Raw genomic sequence first — 16282 nt, forward strand, 5'->3', positions numbered from 1 at the left:
TGTCATCAATGTATTGCAGATGTTCTGGAGCTTCACCCTGTTCCAGTGCAGTCTGGATCAGTCCATGGCAAATGGTGGGGCTGTGTTTCCACCCCTGGGGCAGTCGATTCCAGGTGTATTGGATGCCCCTCCAAGTGAAAGCAGACTGTGGCCTGCACTCTGCTGCCAAAGGGATTGAGAAAAATGCATTCGCTATATCAATCGTGGCATACCACTTGGCTGCCTTGGACTCCAGTTCGTACTGGAGTTCTAGCATGTCCGGCACAGCAGCACTCAGCGGTGGCGTGACTTCATTCAGACCACGATAGTCTACAGTTAGCCTCCATTCTCCATTAGATTTTCGCACCGGCCATATGGGACTGTTAAAGGGTGAGCGAGTCTTGCTGATCACTCCTTGAACCTCTAGTTGACGAATCAGCTCATGGTTGGGAATCAGAGAGTCTCGGTTAGTGCGATACTGCCGCCGATGCACCGTTGTGGTAGCAATCGGCACCTGTTGTTCTTTGACCCTCAACAACCCCACAACAGAAGAATCCTCCGAGAGACCAGGCAAGGCAGACAACTGTTTAACTTCCTCTGTCTCCAAAGCAGCTATGCCAAAGGCCCAGCGGTACCCTTTTGGGTCCTTAAAATACCCTCTCCTGAGGTAATCTATACCAAGGATGCATGGAGCCTCTGGGCCAGTCACAATGGGATGCTTTTGCCACTCATTCCCAGTTAGGCTCACTTCTGCCTCCAGTACAGTCAACTCTTGGGATCCCCCTGTCACCCCAGAAATACAAATGGGTTCTGCCCCTCTATAGCTTGATGGTATTAAAGTACACTGCGCACCCGTGTCCACTAGAGCCTTATACTCCTGTGGGTCTGATGTGCCAGGCCATCGAATCCACACCGTCCAATAAACCCGGTTATCCCTTTCCTCCACCTGGCCGGAGGCAGGGCCCCCCTAATACTGGTCATAGTATCCATTACTCACTTCTTGCATAAATGACTTGGAAGTTCCTTCAAGAGGATCAGAAGCAAGATCAAGCCTTCTTCTTTGTCTGGGGAATGGCCCACTGGAAACTGGGGCAGCACTTTTCCTGGAGGGATCCCCTTTTGTGGTTGTCCTTCCTTGCAACTCCTGTACCCGTGTCCGCAGGATCGAAGTAGGTTGTCCGTCCCACTTCCTCATGTCCTCTCCGTGGTCCCGCAGGTAGAACCACAGGGTGCCTCGTGGTGTGTACCCTCTGTACTCTCTCTCTTGAGTGGGGAAATGCCTGCTTCTAATAGCTGAGATGCTGGCCCGTGCAGGTGGGGAGTAGGAGATATTCTCTTCAAGTTGCTGGACCTTCCGCGACAGTTTCTCCACAGCTGAGACAAGGGGGGAAGAGAGACTTTCTTCATATCGCCGGAGCCGGCCAGCTACCTCATCCGCCGTTGGTCCCTCTTCACCTTTCCATTCCACTACTGCCAGGGAGTTGGCATATGACGATGGTGCGCTCCGTACAAACTTCCGCCACATGGGCCTTGTGCATCGCACCTCATCAGGGTCTGTGGGTAAGTCTGCATTGTCCAAGTCATAATAAATCATCTCCCGCACGGCTAATTCTCTCAGGTCCTGGATACCTCTTTCCATGGTAGTCCACTTGCTTGGCTGACATACAACATCCTCACTGAAGGGGTACCTCTCCCTCACGCCTAACAGGAGTCGTTTCCAGAGGCTGAGGGCTTGGGTCTTTTTCCCGATCGCCTTGTCAATGCCGCCTTCCCTAGACAGGGATCCCAGCTGCCTGGCCTCCCTACCCTCTAATTCCAGGCTACTGGCCCCATTATCCCAGCACCGGAGCAGCCAGGTGACAATGTGCTCGCCTGAAAGTCGGCTAAAATCTTTTCGCATATCCCGCAGCTCACTCAAGGATAGGGATCGAGTAATTATCTCTGGTTCTGCCTCTTCCTCCTGCTCTCGTGATGGCCCTGGTTCATCATCATCTCTTACTAAGCGAACTGATTTCTTTGTGTACTTCTTCTTCTGTATGGGGGCAACTGATACTGGCATGGGTTGGTTCCCTGGTTCAGTGGCAGTGGCTACCACGGGGGTTGCAGTAGCCGCAGTGTCTGTCGCAAGGATTGCAGTAGCCGCAGTGTCCGTCGCAAGGATTGCAGCAGCCGCAGGGGCCGCCGCAGGGGCTGCAGCAGGGGCTGCAGCAGCCGCAGGGGCCGCCGCAGGGGCTGCAGCAGGGGCTGCAGCAGGGGCTGCAGCAGCCGCAGGGGCCGCCGCAGGGGCTGCAGCAGGGGCTGCAGCAGCCGCAGGGGCCGCCGCAGGTCTGGTTTCCATCTCTTCCCCTTGAGGGTGCTGCATAATTCTGAGCAGTGCCTGGTAGATACTGGCCAGGGCCCAGCACAGCGCGGTGAGTTGTGCCTCTCTAGAATAGCCACAGCATTTTCCCTTCAAATATTCTACCACTTTATCAGGGTCCTGTAATTGTTCAGGGGTGAAGTCCCAGACCATTGGAGGTGAGTAGTTCTCTAGGTACCTGCCCATGCTCTCCCACATGCCATGCCACCCCTGACTATCCAGCCTCGGAGCAGATCTCCGGGTGGTAGTCTTAAATAGTCGCTTAACCCTAAACAAGACCTGGAACGTATTCAGGAGACATAGCACTACGAACACGCTAGTTTGAGTATCCCAAGGATATTCAAAATTCTCAAAAGCTGTCATACCTGACCCGAAGGAGAAAAGGGAGGCAAAAGGGCTGGGGAAATTATTAACAAATTCTGAGAGACGGTGTCCAATGTACGGACAGGACAGCAAAACCGCATAAACACCCCAAAATAGCTGTCTGAACAGTGATGTTATCATATCATAAACAGATATCGCACAGGACAGCAGAATGATAATCCTCATCCCTGTTCCAGACATGGTAAACAGCATCGCAGGGAGTACATAAGCCATATAGGAATTTATGTAACACAGCCATGAGAACAAACCAAGCAACATGATGACCAGTGACTACTTACCTAATAAAATAAATGCATACAAAAAAAAAACCAAAACCGTTTTTTCCACGTTCTAGTTGGATTCTGTCGTTATCTCAACCCTTCGAGCCCCACGTTGGGCGCCAAAAAGGACTGTCGTGGTTTAGCCTCAGACGGCAACAAAGAACCACGTGCCGCTCGCTCGTGCCTTCCAAACACAGGAAGAATCGTAAGAAAAGGCAAGACTCTTGGGTTGAGACAAAGGCAGTTTAATAGAACAGCAAAGGGAACAGGCAAACAACAACAACAACAACAACAACACGGATAGGGGAATATACAAACGCGATTACGGAACCGCCGCTCCCCCCGCCGCTCGCCGCTCGCCGGCCGGACCCGGGCCGCCCCAGCCCGCTTTTAAGCAGCAACTTCCTGCCCCCTCCCCTGGCAGCTCAGGGTGGGCGTGGCTCACATGGCATGGAATACCAGGAAAAGTTAACCCTATCCCCACCGGAACCAGGACATCCCCCCCCGCAAATCGCTGCCCCTCGCTTTTATTCTCCTCCCCAGCCTTAGGAAATCAAGGGGGATTTGCCTGTGTGGGTTACTTGCGATTCCCTCTTGCTTTTCACTGCACACCCCCGCTCCGCCCCCGAAATTATTCCCTCCCTCCCCATCCCCTCCCCTCCTCTGCTCTGTCCCCAGGTGGAGGGACAGGGACCCACCGCATTCCCGGTGTCCTGGTGGGGAGATTGCGCCCCCCCCAGCTTTACCAGTCCCTGAAACTGGTCTGGGGCTTAGCGTGGGTCCCAGCCCCGATGCCCATTGCTCTGCCCCCCAGCTGTGGGGCAGCTCCTGGCAGCACCGTGGCAGGGTGTTCAGCGCGCCCAGCCGCAGCGGAGGTGACCGGCTCGAGTGCTTTTCGGTAGCCTCCTGTTATTAGCCCCTTTCGATGACACTGGGATGTATAAACGCGAGGCAGTCCTTGGAGCAGGGCTCGCTGGGCGCCCATCGCCCTGCTGGGAGTGGAGGGGCCGTTTTCATCACGCCTCCCTCTTGCCTGTGTTAAAGTGGTTTAAAGATGCCGCGGTGCCCTGAGGACACCCCGTCTCCAGGGGACACCCTGTCCCCTATCCAGAAAGTTGCCCTGCTTTCTGCCGCTGCGACAGGCTGAGTTTTGGGGCACTCTCCTCGCTCCGTGGTTCGCTGCCGAGCCCCATGGGGTGGGACGTGCTGAGCCCTCAGGCCCTGCCTCATCCCGCCGCTGACGCGGCACCTGCACATCTGGAGTGGCCGAACGGCCACCTCTGGCCTGGGCTGGGTGGAGGCTGCTGTGGCGCTGGGTGACGTCACCCAGCGAGCTGTGTGCTGAGGTCAGCAGGGGAGGGGTGCTTGCTGAGATGCCGTGACGCAGTTTGCAGGGCACCTAGCGGTACCAGTGTCATGAGACCTGTGCTCAAGGAGTCAGGCAAGCCCGTGCCTCAGTTTCCCCACAAGGCAGGGCTAATGCCAGTGGTGCCGCGTCCAGCGTTTGTTTTCAGTTAGCCTGGGTTTTGCTTTCCGCTGGAGACAGATTCTCCCAGTGAAACCAGTTGTGAATCATACCGATGTCACACTACGCCGGAAACACGCTCCTGGCGTAGGAGCAAACCGATGCCACGTGGTCTTGGCAAGTTGCAGGGAAGAGCACTGTGTGCTTTCAAAGGGTCTTGCGGTGATGGCAGACTGTCAGGGGTTTGTGGAGATTCAGGTCGCCCTAGTCCCCAGCCTGGTGGGAGCAAAACTCTTGTGGGTCCCCGACGTGGGGAGATGGGTGCTCTGCGGGGGTCCTTGGCTCTAAAGCCTCCTCAAATCTTTTGCTTTTCAAATCTCCACCGCTTTTTTTTTTTTTTTCCTGGGTGTTTGCAGGGTGCCGTGTGTTGGGGAGTTTTTAAGTGTTGAGAGGGGCTTGTCCAAAACGTGGTTGGGGTGGTTTCCTCCACGTCTGACTGCCCTGCTGGGGGTTGCCAGTCTGTATTGCCCCGTTCCCAGGAGCTGCTCGAAGAGGGGCTTCCCTCTGGATCCTTTCAGTGGTGAATTTTTGTCATTGAAGGGACTATAGTCGGAAAGGCCCTGCTAAAAACGCCGTGAAGCGGCTGAGTTTGGTTCATGAGGTGCCCCAGTGGGCAGCTCTTTGAGTAGAGGTGCATCGTGCTCGAGCCTTAAAGAGCTCTCTGCCAGCTCTTATTGATGTGAAGGCTCTGCTCTGGCATCAGGAAAAGGAGGTTTTGCTTGGGCAAAAGCTTCTGCCCCATCCACCCTGCGGCCGGGCTGGGGGAGCAACACCGCTGAGGACCAGTCTTCATCTGGTGGGACCCTGGATGCAGGAGCCAGAGCTCACCGGTGCTGTAGGAAGAGAGAATCAAAAGATATTTCCTGGGCTTTTAAAGCAAGGCTTTTAAAATCTGTCGGTAAAAATGGAATAAAAATAGCCCGCAGTATCCTTTCTGGTGGGTCCCTGTGCCCTCCCTCCCTGCTGCCCGTCTCCGAGCCCCTCCGCTGCTGGGGGACCCGCGGTCGGCCACGATTCGGAGCGATAACAGGGACACGGAACAAGGATGCTGTGGCAGGACCAACTCCGGGGCTCGCCCTCATCCCCTGCCCGCTCCTTGTTAACGCTCCTCAGACTCTCTTTGCAAGGAACGTACTTATTTTCAAAAATACGAAAGATCCTATACCAAATAAGCACAAACCGTTCTCATTTAAGTCTCTCTCAAAACACAGGCTGTGCATGCCGCACGGCGTTGTAGAAAGCGGTAAGAATTTGTTTCTCTGTGCCTGTGCCAAGGACGGTACTCAACGGTTAATCGCCGAGTGCCAAGGTCTGCTCTGGGCTAAGAGCAAGAAATCCTCGGTCGGGAATTTTTGGCAGAACTTGGTCTTTACGTAGAGGCATTTTTTTTTCTTCTGGCCATCGCAGTGGCCGCCGCGGTGCAGTCATTTCTTCCTCTCCTTTTGAAAAGGAGCGGTACTCGGTGCTCGGAATATGTGGAATTAGTTAGGGTTCAGCATGGGGGGGGGGGGTTTGTTGTGTGCTGTGATGTTCCCCTTTGGTTGGACTAGATGGCCTTGAGAGGTCCCTTCCAACCCAACACATTCTGTAATTCTGTGTACTTTCTAACCACTTTTTTGGGGAAAATATGTCAAGGGCTCTCAAAAGAGTCAGTTAAAGCACTTTAGATTCTGCAGAGCCCGTTTTGATGTTGGAAATAACAATGCCAATGATGTAAATTAGCTAGCAGGAGTTTGGAGTGAGGCTCCCTGGGTGTGATGGTGCTGTTACCTGAAATAAAAGTTCTCGAAACCAAAAGTAGTTTAGAGAGGAAATACTGCTTTATTTGCCACCAGTCTGAACAGATCCTCGGTGTAAGGGGATGCAACGGCGGTGTGGACCCTGGAGGAGGGGGTGTCTCGTGGGGGAGCACCCAGGAGACTGGCAGAAGCCCCTACCTTGAAGATGCTGCTCCCGTTCTCTTTGATTTTCTTCTCTATCTTCTGGGCGTAGGTGGTCTCACAGGTGAGCTGGGGGCCGCTCGTGGTCTCCTGCAGTCGCTCCCGTGGCTCCTGGGGCTGCTGCCACGTGCCCTGGGCCCTGTCCCCCTTCTTCTCCAGAACAGGGGGTGCCTTGGCAGGCTGGTCCCTCTTCAGGAGGGGAGTCGGGCTGTGTCCCCGCTTCTCCACAGGGAGATCTTGCAGGCCCAGGTGCCAGAGCATGGCCAGCAGCAGTCTGCGCAGCGCCACGAAGTCGATGGCCCTGACCTTGGTCGTCCCGATGGCGACATCCAGCAGCTGGGCCAGGCTGAGCTGGGCCATGGCTGCTGCCGTGCCAGAAACGACAGAGGGACCTGAGCGGGACCTGAGCTCCTGGGGGAGTGGGAGAAAGAACTGCCCAGGGGGCCCTTTCTGCCTGGGGGAGACTGGGATGGGTGGGAGGGATGGGCAGTCAAAGCCTTCCTCCTCCTCCCCTCGTCCTCGTCCTCCTCCCTGTCCGCGTCCTCCTTGTCCTCGTGCTTCTCCTCCTCCTCCTCCTCCTCTGTTGCCTCCTAGCAGCAGAGTGGTCACAGCGGCGGTGGGACGGGTGACAAGGGACAACGCAGCGTCCCCCATTGCTGGGCGATGCCCCGCTCCCGGCTGGTCCTTGGGATGCGGTTATCCACAGGCATGGGAGAGGCCGAGGGTCCCGGCTGCCTTTTCCACCTCCATCCCTGAGGCGCAGCTGGCGCAGGCTGATCTGTGGCCGCAGCCAGCGCAGCCCGAGCCCGGGCAGAGGCAGCTCCCTCGCAGGGCTGTCCCGGTCACTCAGCCCGCTCCGGTGACACGTCCTGCAGGAGACCAGGCCCCGCTGGGAGCCACCACGAATATTTTTTTGGGGGGGAATCGAAGTGCAAGACAGATTTTAACTTCTCCCTTAGACTTCAAAGACTGCTGGTGACAGCACCAACTCCCTTTGATTTCTAGCATCTTGCTCCAAAGCAAAGAGCCACAGAAGCAGGGAAAAAGAAACACAAATAAACACGAGCTGCCAGACAAGCCTAGGAAGGATTCAAACACTGGGAAAATCTCTGAATCCGAGTGATCCGTCAGACAAGTACGTAGGAAAAGAATCAGCATGAGCTTCTTTTCCCTTACAGCCCTCCAAGCCCGACCATTCCACAGTGGGGGCACTGCCATCTCCCTCCTTCGGTGAGGCACTCCAAGAGAGTTCCCAGGAAAGGAGGCGGGTGGGGAAGCAGGAAAGGGAGCAGAGAGTTGCTCTTCTAAAAGATACGAGAGATCCGTTTTCAGGCACTGGAGCAACAGCCACAGCTGGGCTCCGAGCATCCAGTGGGGCCAGGGGTTGCAGGTGTGGGACGCAGTTGGGATCCCCGGTGACTGGTCCAGCTCTTGCAGGTGGCTTGGGACCCCAGAAGCATCCGTGACCCACCTGATGCCCACCCTCTCCTCTCCCCGGCAGATGGAGGTGCGGCAACCCCCAGCAACACGCCGGCCACACTGCCCAACTTCCCGGGTGCTCTGGACACGTTCTCCAAGCTGTGGACCTCGAAGAGCCTGCAGAGCATGAACAGCCCCATCCCCTCCATGGCCTGCTCCCCACGGGCAGCTGCAGCCCCTCTGGACATCCTCGCCCCATGGCCACCAGCCCACCTGGCCCCCGTGCCCCCCACCTGCCCCCCCTGCAAAGGCCCTGGCCACCATGGACGGCCAGAGACAAAGCTGGGTTGGTGAGGGGGGAGAATCGGGGGGTCTGGGCCAGTGTGTTGGGAGCGGGGAGTCCCCCAGAAACACACGGGAATCATTGTCTGGGTCTTGTTGTTATATTTAAGTAGAAGCCTCTCCTCTGCCTTACAACATTCAGCACGGCTTCTTGCACAGACCCCCCTGAACACCCCCTCACCCCGTCCTCCCTCCCTCTGCACCTCTGCAGGGCAGGGGGGAAGCAGAAGTGGGGGCTGTGATTTGTCAACGGGATGCCCCCCCCAGCCTGTGACCACCGTTCCTGGCCCTTCCCTGGGCAAGAGGGGAGCTGGGGGGGTTTAGTTTTCAAATCAACCTCGCTTAAAACAAGAAACAAACCAGCCCACCCAAGACCCCAGTAAAAAACAGTTACAAGGTTTTTTATTAATTAAAGAAGAATTTTTAATTTAATTATTTAATTAAGATTGATGAACTTAAAAAAAAAATGAAAAATCCCGTTCATAGCACCAGCTGTTCCTGGCTGGCTGCCTGGGTGCTGGGTCCGTCCTGTGGGGCCCCTGCTCAGCAGGCAGCTGCTCGTCCAGCCGGTCCCTGCAGGTGTGGCCGTCCTTCCCCAGCAGATCCCTCACGTTGTGCTGGAAGGAGAGAGCGGGCTGGCTGAGCCCCGGGGCCGAACTCCGCATCTGGGGAAACTGAGGCACGGCTCCCCGAGATGCTCAGCATCTCCCTCCCAGCCTCAGTCGCCCCTTTTGCATCCCCACCATCGTTATTCCTACCTTGCCGGGGAGCAGGAGGGGCTGGAAGGCTGTGGGGGTCTGGAGGCAGTCCATGTGCTGCAGTGGGGTGGTGTCCTTCTGCGAGCCCCCGCAGCTGCGTGGCACGGTGGGGTCCCTGCCCTCGGCCGCTGGCGCCCTGTTGGACGGGGCACAGGGATGCTCAGTGCCCAGTACTGTGGCACCCCGTGCTCCAGCCTGCTACGGCAGGGAGGGGGCCAGGGGGTGCTCCCCGGTGGTATCTGTCCCTTCCGTCTCCCCTCCCACTGCGGCAGGAGACCCTCCACCCGTCCAGCCATCCTGGATCTGCTCTTTCCCCACAGCTCCCCAAGCCCAAGTTCAGGCTGAGACCCAACAGAACTCGTCACATGTGGCTTCAGCACCCTTGAGACAGAGACCTGGGCCAGGTGGGGCAGTGTGGGCAGGCTGTAAAACCCCACAGAGCGGGGGCAAGCACAGCTGCCCCTGCGCAGCACATCTCTGCTCCCCTGCCCTGCCCAAGCCCCCCTGGAAGCCTCCGCCCCCACCCTGCTCGGGGCAGCGTCCTCAAATTCACAGGCTTGTACCCCATGGCACCTCCATCCCCGCTCTTCCCCCTGGGGAGGGCGCCCTGGGTCCCTGCTGCCGGGCAAGGCTGCGACGGGGCTTGGCAGGGTCGCACCCCCTAGGCAGACACCCGCACCCCCGTGCCAGCACCCGTCTCCCCCGTCCCACCCACGGTGCCGGGTCCTACTCGGGGCCAAGCAGCCGCATGCTGGGGGGCCGGTCCCAGGACAGGCTGTGGACATGGCTCAGCAGCTACTTCATCAGCATGCCCACGGATCGCTGGGAAATTGTTCCTGTGCCAGGGACCACGTGGGCACCAGTCGGGGAGCCAGAGGGACCGGGGCGAGCGTTGTGCCTGCAGCCACCACTGACCCCATCGCACTCACTCCTTAATCCCAGCGGCATCCTCAGCCCCTGGCTGCGGCGCCTTCTCCTGGAGCTGCCCCACGATCCTCTTGCCGTGCTCCTCCAGCTGCTGCCGGAAAGCCCCCAGCTCCAGGCGGTCCAGCTGTGGATGGGTGCACACCCTCAGCCAGCCGCCCCGCGATGGGACATCATTGTCCCCGGAGGGGACAGCTGGGAGGGGAGGGCCCTTGCAGGCAGGCCGCCATAGGCCCCCAAGGCCCGATGGTGCCAGTTTTGTGTGGTGGGGACAAGCCAACCCTCACCTTGGAGGCCGTCTCTTCACTGAACTGTTGCTGGACCTTCTCCTGGCCTATAACCTGGCTCAGCAGCTCCTCAATCGCGTCATTCCGCCGCTTCATGCTTGTGTTAAACTCGGTGAAGTTGACATTGGTGGCCAGGGCTGTCTCTGCTTTCTAGCAAGAGGGAAAGGCAGGAGAGCGGTGGGGAAAGGACGGCGGTACGATGGGCAGGGCCAGGTCGTGTCGGGAGGAGAGGGAGAAGCAGCTACATGGCCCTGCTCGCCCCATCACCCCCGTGGGCTTGGTCCCAGCAGCCAAAGGGACCTGGGGGGAAAGAGCAGGACCCGGCGAGGGAAATCCTGGAAATCCTCCCTCCCATCGGCTGGTTCTGTCACCGAGCACCCAAGGGACCAGGGGTGTTTGTCACCCTGCCTGGGACCCCCTTGGCTGGTGCTGTGGCCCCTCAAGGGTGTAGCACAGCAATTCCCTGCACCGGGTCCTCCTTGTCCGCTTTCTCCTTCTCCAGCCTCTCCAGGGCCTGGAACGGAGCCTTCCCATGCAGAGAGCACCCCATGATGCCACGGCAGGGTCAGAGCTGCCTCCCAGCCAGCCCAGAACACTGGCCTCCTCGGCTTCTCAGACTCCTCCAGGAAAGGCATTTGGAAGCTCTGCAGAGCTGCAAGCAGGTTGGCAGGGGGACAAACGCCTTGTGGTGCCCAGCCTGGGCTCTGCCTGGAGGATGCTCTGACCCCACGGGGCTTTCAGCCACCTACCTCGGTATCTTTGTGCTCCTGGTGACTGTCAGCCAGGACGTCCCCCACGACGGAGCGGAGTTTCTCACAGTCCCCTTGTACCTGCACCGTGGTGGCCTGGGTGCTCTTCAGCAGTTCTTCATCCTGCTTCAGAGAGGAAGATGACGAGGCAGTGCCATGCAAGGGGGCAGTGGCTGCCCCGTGGGGACAGACCCAGGTTACTTGGCTGGTGGCCATGGGCTATCAGTGCCAGCAGGACATTTGCACCAGACTGTAATTTCCTTCCATGCTGCTGACTTGTACAAGCCAGTCTGGGGGGCGGTGAGGGGCTCCCCCACGTTACTGCAAAGCACAACCAGCCGGGGGGTTCCTAGGAGCCCCCTGCCAAGCCCCCCACGTCTGCCTCTCCCTACGTGGCTCCTCCTCGGCAGCTGCTTCACCACCTTGCCCCTGGCTGTGGCCGCAGGGTGGTGGTCTGGGGTCGAGGGGAGCATGGCTGAACCCTTGGGGTGGTGGTCTGGGTTCCCAGGGTTCCCTGGCTGTGTCCTAAGGGTGGTAGTCAGGGGTGCCAGGAACCATGGCTTTGTCCCCAGGTCATGGTCTGGGTGCCCAGGGACTGTGGCTCTGTCCCCAGGGTGGTGGTCTGGGGTCGAGGGGACCCTGACTGCACCCTTGCAGCGGTGGTTTGCCTCACCACCTTGCCCACCGCCTGCCAGGACATGAAGGTGTTCACCTTTTCCTGGAGCTTCTCATGGCGTTGGAGAAGCTGCCCCACCTTCACTCCGGTGTCTGTGCTGGAGACGGGGCGTGCTGCCTGCGCCTCTGCCTCCTCCTGCCCCATGTGCTGTATCACCCTCAGCTTGTTTTTCTGCAGGAAGGGGAGAAGGAATGGGCTGTGAGCTGGGATGGATGCAGCCAAGGAGCCCAGGTGCCCTGGAGGCTCCATGGCCCCAGCCAGCCCAGGGAGGTGGCTGGGAACCTCGCCAGAACCACCCCCCCGAGGTGGTGGGTGAAGGGAGCGCTACCTCACCTGTGCCTTCACCTGCTCGTCCGTCTGCATCGCCAGGAGCTTCAGCCTGGCCTCAGTCCTCTGCTGATGCTCTCCCAGCTCCTTTAGCTCCCGCTCTATCTCCTGCAGGCCCAGGTCCTTCATCTCCATCAGCTCCTGCTTCATTTTTTGCAGCGTGGACCTGGCCAGGGAGATGGGGGCACGTGGAGGTTTATCCTCCATTGGGCTGCTCGGGGGTGTTCATCACCCCCCAGACCGGGGTGCTCCAAGCCCCCCTGGGCTCCCCTGCAGCCCCCTGGGGTAGGAAACCCCCTCCCATCCTCTTACCCCATCGGGGCGCTTCCATGCAATTTCCAGTTGGCTCCATCCACCCTGGGCTTTCCACGCGTATCCTCCAGCTGCCTGGTCTGGGAACGGGGGTGTTGGCGGAGTCAGGGCACGGCCCCCCGTGTCGTCCCAGCACGGGGGTCCTTTGTATGCCCCGGGTTCAGGTGCTCACTTGTCCCCCGGAGGGGCTGCTGTGAGACGTCCCTGCCACAGGCAGCGCAGGAGGTCTGTCTGTCGGGGCAGCCGAGGAGCTGCCGTGGCGCTGCCTGTGCCAGGTCCTGCCTCCCGGCGGGATGCGCAGGGAAGAGAAGGGCTGAGCAAAGCTCCGCAGAGCCCCGGGGCGTGCAGTGGCTGGAGGCACTGGGGGCTGCGGTGCCGCTGGGTCCCGCTCCCGCAGCCGGGATGCCCCAGCACTCAGCGCCGACAGAGCTCAGGCTCCTCGGCCTCCTCCTCCTCCTTCTCCCCCCTCTCCCAATATGCTGCCCACCAGGCCATCCATCCCCCAGCACCTCCCAGCCCACCATGCTGCTCACCTCCTCCGGGGCCGGGCAGAGGCTCTGCCTTTCCTTCAGCCTTTGCTGGGGAAGGAAGGGATCAAGGGGTCAGGCCGGACACGGGGCTGGGGGGAACGGAGCCACAGGGACATCAGTGCCCAGCACCGCCAAGCCGTGGACCATGGCCCGACACAGGAGGACTGGTCTCCGCGAGGGAGCTGGGGATGCAGCTGCCCCCTGTCCCGGTGCAGGATCCAGGCGGGATTGTGGCCGTAGCCCATCACGCTCCAGCACTGTCTGGTCCCAGGGGCCCGGCAGGCGGCCAGCAGCATCCTGGAGTTTCCTCTGGAGCGGGGCGAGGGGAGGGGCACCAGTCTGGATGTGGGAGCGGGATTTCAAAGGAGCATTTGGGCACAGGACAAAGGGAGAGCGGGCAGGCAGCCTGGGGTCTGTGGCTGGCTTGCCCAGGGCAGAGCCTTATCCCCCTCCTTCCCAGCTCCCACGTTTCTTTTTTTCTGCCTGTTAGTTCAGAAGTGCCCCAGCATCCCTTTGGCTGATGCCCGCAGTTCCCTCTACCCGCAGCCCGACTTGCAGGCAGCGGCGTCCGTTTGTGCCCTCGCCGGGGCAGTGGTGGGGGGCAGAGGGTGGGGGGCTGCAGGAGGGTGGGCTGAGCTCCCCTGCTCCCCCCTTGGGACACCCTTCCCACTTTGGGGTGGCGACAGGGAGAGGGGCAGGGAGGGGGCAAGGGCCCAGCTCCCTCCCGGGGCACCAGCGGCAGCTCACCAAGCCAAGCGCCTCCTGCATCCTGCGGATGTCCTCTGCCATGCGGGACTGCGCCACCTTCATGGTGTGGATCTCCTCGAGCAGCTCCTGGGAGAGAGCCGTGGCCCACGAGAGGGGGGTGGTGGGGTGAGCCCCAGGGGAGGGTCCCTGGGGACCAGGACCTTGACCCCTGCTGTGCTCTTAACTTGAACCTGGGTTTATTTCTGCCCACGGGGGATAGTTGGGGGGCAAAGCACGGCCGCCAGCGTCTCAGCGCCGTGCAGGATGAGGCCCCTGTCTGTTCCCCACCAGTGCTGGCTTTAGCCCTTGGGCGAGCCGAGGGGATTTGGGGTGGGAGATGAGGCCCATGAGGGGCTGATGGAGCCTCCCAGCTGCCCCAGGAGCGGATGCGGTAGCGGCCGTAGGTCAGGAGCGGGGAAGGGAGGGATGGAGAGGGCGATGGGGCCAGAGCTCCAGGGCTGCTGAGCCTCCAGCTAGTGGGGCATTTCAGCCCCAGGTCTTCCTCCCCAAAACTCCAGTTCTTTCCGGCTGTGAAGGCCCACGTCTGCCATGGGCTCAGGCTTAAAGCAGACCTCGGTGTAAGGGGATGCAACGGCGGCGTGGACCCTGGAGGAGGGGGTGTCTCGTGGGGGGAGCACCCAGGAGACTGGCAGAAGCCCCTACCTTGAAGATGCTGCTCCCGTGCTCTTTGATTTTCTTCTCTATCTTCCGGGCGTAGGTGGTCTCGCAGGTGAGCTGGGGGCCGCTCGTGGTCTCCTGCAGCCGCTCCCCTGGCTCCTGGGGCTGCTGCCACGTGCCCTGGGCCCTGTCCCCCTTCTTCTCCAGAACAGGGGGTGCCTTGGCAGGCTGGTGCCTCTTCAGGAGGGGGGTTGGGCTGTGTCCCCGCTTCTCCACAGGGAGGTCCTGCAGGCCCAGGTGCCAGAGCATGGCCAGCAGCAGTCTGCGCAGGGCCACGAAGTCGATGGCCCTGATCTTGGTCGTCCCGATGGCGACATCCAGCAGCTGGGCCAGGCTGAGCTGGGCCATGGCTGCTGCCGTGCCGGAAACGACAGAGGGACCTGAGCGGGACCTGAGCTCCTGGGGGAGTGGGAGAAAGAGCTGCCCAGGGGGCCCTTTCTGCCTGGGGGAGACTGGGATGGGTGGGAGGGATGGGCAGTCAAAGCCTTCCTCCTCCTCCCCTCGTCCTCGTCCTCCTCCCTGTCCGCGTCCTCCTTGTCCTTGTGCTTCTCCCCCTCCTCCTCCTCCTCTGTTGCCTCCTAGCAGCAGAGTGGTCACAGCGGCGGTGGGACGGGTGACAAGGGACAATGCAGTGTCCCCCGTTGCTGGGCGACGCCCCGCCCCACTCCCGGCCGGTCCTTGGGATGCGGTTATCCACAGGCATGGGAGAGGCCGAGGGTCCCGGCTGCCTTTTCCACCTCCATCCCTGAGGCGCAGCTGGCGCAGGCTGATCTGTGGCCGCAGCCAGCGCAGCCCGAGCCCGGGCAGAGGCAGCTCCCTCGCAGGGCTGTCCCGGTCACTCAGCCCGCTCCGGTGACACGTCCCGCAGGAGACCAGGCCCGGCTCCCAACCGCCGCCATTATTGTGGTTTTCTGAGGCAACAAAGGGTTGGCGCGGAGGGGAGTTGGGGGGGTCCGGGCCAGGGCATTGGGACCGGGGGCTCCCCCAGGAACTCACTGGGATCATTGTCTGGGTTTTGTTATTGTCTTTAAGGGGAAGACATGCTGCTGGGGTGGGCACCGGCCCATGGGAGCCTGTAGCTGGCCTTTTCTTCCCCCACTTTATTTTTTTAATCTATCGCTATAATCTATGTGTATCATATATATATATAAATCCAGGGAGAAGGAAGCAGCATCCCAGAGGTACTGAAGGGTGTGTGTGGGTTCTCTAACAGCCCACTTCATGCCCGAGCAGCCCTGCAGCAGGGCAGGAGAGGGCAGAGGGGGAATAATGAAAAATAAATGGATGGAGGTGGCTGTCGAGAGCCCGGATCATGGCCACGGCGGCACGGAGCCACTGGTGCCCCCCCAGCTCTGGATTTCCCAGACAGGTGCTGCAGCGCCCAGAGCAACACGCGCCTCTCCTCTGGCTTCTGGAATTCAGCACGGCTTCTTGCACAGACCCCCCTGAACCCCCCCTCACCCCGTCCTCCCTCCTCTGCACCTCTGCAGGGCCGGGGCGAAGCAGAACTGGGGGCTGTGATTTGTCAATGTGTTCCCCCCAGCCCTGTGACCACCGTTCATCTCCCTTCTCCAGGGAATTAATTTTACTAATTAAAGAATAGTAATGCATTTAAATTTTAAATCACAATCATGATTTTATTAATTAAAAATCTATATATCACTTTTGGAACACCAGCTCTCCCTGCCCGTCTTTCTGGGTGCTGGATCCGTTCCCGGTGTCCCCGGTGCCTGGGAGAGGTGGCCGTTGCCTGAGTCCGGCTCCGTTGGCTCAGCACGGACTGGAAAGCTCAGCGCTGGGTCCGACGGGACCAGGCACACAGCCTGTGCCCAGGACCATCAAAGGCACTCCAGGGACACATCCTGGTTCCTTGGGAATGCAAGCAGGGACACGTAGAGCAACGGTGACATCTGAGACGTGGGCAGGCGCTCCCTCAGATGGAGGAGGACTTCTGATGCCAGTGCCACCACCCCAGGGATGCAGGCAGAGTCCCCTGGTACCCAGGCCATCATCTCAGGGATGCAGCCGGCACCTCCAGGGAGCCAAGGAGAAGAAGCAGGGGGTCAGCCAAGCCCCGCCCCCCCCC

This window comes from Rissa tridactyla, chromosome 15, assembly GCF_028500815.1.
Source record: "Rissa tridactyla isolate bRisTri1 chromosome 15, bRisTri1.patW.cur.20221130, whole genome shotgun sequence".
In the NCBI taxonomy this organism is placed as follows: domain Eukaryota; kingdom Metazoa; phylum Chordata; class Aves; order Charadriiformes; family Laridae; genus Rissa; species Rissa tridactyla.